This window comes from Triticum dicoccoides, chromosome 2A, assembly GCF_002162155.2.
Source record: "Triticum dicoccoides isolate Atlit2015 ecotype Zavitan chromosome 2A, WEW_v2.0, whole genome shotgun sequence".
Classification (NCBI taxonomy): Eukaryota; Viridiplantae; Streptophyta; class Magnoliopsida; order Poales; family Poaceae; genus Triticum; species Triticum dicoccoides.
The window spans coordinates 12,139,484-12,143,619 of NC_041382.1; positions in this window are offsets into that span (position 1 = coordinate 12,139,484).

The window sequence follows — 4,136 nt, forward strand, 5'->3', positions numbered from 1 at the left end:
ATGAATGAATGAAACTCAACACAAATGATGGTAATAAAATAAAATTGTGAATGTTGTTATTTACGCACTACATATTGTTCGTCAGAGTAGCCCCGCTCACAGGTCGTGTTGTGGATGGACTCACAAACGTAGTATCCACAGAAATCATTCCCTTGTTCCTGCCACAACCACTTTACAAGAAATAGAGGTCAATCAAACTATTAAGCAAGAATGCCAAATGGTATTGATGAAACTAGCGCTTGAATCAATAGGAGATGTGCGGAACATGCTACTATAGTACTTACTTTTGGGTGTCTAAATTGCAGCTTCTTCAGGAGTCGAGCTTTTTTGGTGAATTTTTTCCAAACCCTGCCAGACAAAGAAAACAATTACTTGATATATCAGGAAATGAACAAAGTTGCTGATATGGTGGATATTGATCGATTTAACTTACTTCTCGAGCATTTGAGTCATGTCTGCATAGTCCTGGGGATCTTTTCATCTTGAGTCTAAGACGGTTACTAGTCCCTGCTCAAGCTTAATCTCTAGGAGAATATAGTGGAAACTGCACACGCATGCATAACTCATCAATTACATTACTATAACCTTGACTAATATATAAGGGAAACTGAATATGACAAGACAGTAACACTCACTTGAAGTTGTAAGGAAAGAGTATTATATCTTTATTTTCATTATTACCAACGATGGTAGCAAGTTAGCCTCGGTATCTGCAGCATGAAATTTAACCTGAGTTGCATCTATGAGATTTGTGTTAATGAACCCAATATCACCGATTTGTCTTTTCTTCAATTCGACGATCTTCAATCTGCATAATATAGTGAGGATAATTATAAATACATGCAATGAAAGAGCTGAGCTATATAGAGAGACTTAATGACAGAAGTAGTACTACTTACAAACAGTAGCAGGTGACCGTTGCTTTATCGAGGGCCAATTGATTGAAAAACTGAAAGAACTCCTCAAATGGAACATGCAACAGTTCAATTCCAACGAGGTCATGCTCCTTTTTAACTCTCACATACAAAGTACTCCTCCCCCCAGACTCTCTGCAGATTTTCAAGTACCAATCATGCAATCTTCGCATCATCGTTGATAGAGATCTTTCATCTTTGACGAGAGGCTTCCCGTACCTGTATCTTTATATCTGCACCTCCATGAAATCATAATGTACATCGTCGGGCAGGTAATCTCCAAGATTTCTATAACCGGGCACCATCCTTGGATCATTAGTGACGATGTCGCTAGGCACCTTGAGCGGGGGGCACGATTGCTTCACTTGTTCGTCGAGCTGGGCAATTTGTTTCCCAGCTCGTCGTTCTTTCAGCCTTTGATCACTGACAGTACTTCCCGACCGTTCCGCTTCGGCAAATTCCTTTCCAATAATGCGCTCATAGTTTCCTTTCGGCGGAGACTTGGGTGGTTTTGTCAGGGCAGCCAGAGTGCGCTTCGCTTTCACTGGATCTACCTTCTCCTCCGGAGGTGGATGTTTCTTTGCTTTCACCCCTTCAAAGAAGTTCCTCACTTCTTCTCACGCGATCTCGGCGTTCTCCTCCGGGGTCCTCTCGTATGGTAACTTCTCTGGAGTCTTCAGAGAAGGACCGAATCTGTATGTCCTCCCGCCTCTGGCTGTACTACTAGACACCGGCAGATCATATGGAGCGGTTGTCTTCTTTACTTGCTTACAAGGCGGAGGAGAAGGACTACAACGCGCCGGAGCAGTCGGAGCGGCGGCAAGTCTCTTCCGCCCTTGCTGACGAGGCAGAGAAGGAGGAGGCTGGCTGCTCGGGCGCGCCGGCGCAGGCGAGAAGGAGGCAAAGTGCCGCCACGCACCGGAGAAGGAGCCGGCCGAGTGCCCTGATTGTCTTTCGCTGAAGGAGGAGGCGGTGGAGGAGGTGGAGTGCCCTGACTCGCCGGAGGAGGAGGAGGAGGAGGAGGCGGAGGCGTCCAGTTCGGAAGGTTGATGAGCTCCTTCCGCCATAGGCATGGAGTCTTCAGAGCAGAACCCAACCGAGTCTCCCCTTCACCGGTAGGGTGGTCAAGCTGGAGGTCCTCAAATCCCTCCGTTATTTCATCCACCATCACCCTAGCATATCCTTCTGGAATCGGCCGGCAGTGAAAAGTTGCGCCGGGTTCAGTAGGAAAAACAGAGCCAACAGCTGCCTTGACCTTCATATTAATCCATTGCGTCATAAGGTGACAATTTTGAGACTCCGTGATAGCATCCACGGGATAGCTGGCAGGAGCCGTCAAGACATGCTCCGGCTGAAGCAGCTCGGTGTAAGCCACGCTGCTTCTCCGCTAAGATGGCGGGGTAGCTTCGGGGGAAGCTTTGGCAGTTTGTTTGCTGCGATTTGCTTCTCGTTCCTCTATCGCTTGTACCCTAGCATGCAGCGCCTGCAGTTGGGTCTGCTCCACTTTCTTCCTCCTCTCGTGGCATTTGTAACCGCCTGCGTCCGGAAACCAAGCCTTCCACGGAATGGAGCCTGGCGTGCCTCGTGTCCGTCTAGGGTGCTCAGGATTCCCGAGGGCCATTATGAGCTCGTCGTTCTCTCTGTCTAGAACGAATGTCCCATGCTGCGCTGCTTCGATATAGTGCTTAAGCCTCTTGACTGGTATTTCCATTTGCTCGTCCGTCCAAATGCACTTCCCTGATACAGGGTCCAAGTTTCCGCCAGCCCTGAAGAACCAAGTCCGGCAACGGTCTGGCTAGTTAATTGTCTCTGGTTCGATCCCTTTATCAACCAGATCATTCTCAGCCTTGGCCCACTTAGGCCGAGCTACGAGGTAGCCACCTGACCCCGTGCGATGGTGATGCTTCTTCTTCGCAGCATTTTGCTTGTTTGTCGCCGACATATTCTTACTCTTTTTCGATGTCTTGTGGGCCACAAATGCGGGCCAGTGATCTCTAATCTTCTCATATCTGCCCTTGAATTCTGGTGTCTCTTTATTTTTGACAAACTTATTCAGCTCTTTCTTCCACCTCCTGAATAGTTCTCCCATCCTCTTAAGAGCAAAAGACTTGATTAATTGCTCTTTAACTGGCTTCTCCGAATCATCCTCTGGCGGTAGGGTGAAATTTGACTTCAGCTCAGTCCAAAGATCATTTTTCTGCATATCATTGACATAAGACACCTCAGGGTCTTCTGTAGCCGGCTTTAACCATTGCTGGATGCTGATCGGGATTCAATCGGTTGACCGTTGGGCGTGATTGCTATGATCTCAAACTTTTCATCCGAGCTCAACTTTTTCTTCGGCCTCGTCTCTTTATCGAAGTTGTGCTCGATCCGGAGGGCTAGAGAAAAGATCAAAGACTTAATTAATATGTGTACATACCAAAACAATGAATGCATCAATTAGCTAGTCAGCAGAAGCTTAACTAATACATATACCTGGCCGGACTCGGTTCGGTCACCGGAGACGTTAGCACGGTCTCCTTCTTGCACCGGCATTGGGTCACCGGAGCCATCCTCACGGTCTCCTTCTTGCACCGGCATTAGGTCACCGGAGCCATCATAATCATAGCCAGCTGCTTCCAGACCATCGGTGTCATTGAGAAACAACAACCAGACGACATCACTTCCTCATGCGATTATGTCCCCCAACAACTCTTCTTGTACTTCGTCTCGGGCGCTGTCCATAGTTTCTACAAATATTTACAACATGGCAATTATTATTCAAACATGATAGATGGATATATTAGTGGCAAACATAGAACTAATATTAATTAGTGGCCTCGATGCTACTTCTCTAGGGTTTGGGGGTGGCCTCGACGCTGCTTCTCTAGGGTTTGGGGTGGCCTCGACAATGCTTCAAGGATAAAAAAAGAAGAGGAAGAAGAAAAAAAAGAGGAGAAGAAAGAATATAGGAGTAAGAACTCCTCTATTCTTTCTTCTCCTCTTTTTTTTCTTCTTCTTCCTCTTTTTTTATCGGGAACGAGGGTCGTCTAGGGTCGCCGAGCGGTAGAGGAAACCCTAAATAGCAAGTATCGTGGGTGTGAGATACATGTGGCCGTCGGTGTCGGACACTACATCCATGTCCCACAAGTGACGCGGGCGTCGAAGCCCGCGTCACTTGTGGGACGTGGATGTAGTGTCCGACACCGACGGCCACATGTATCTCACATCGACGATACT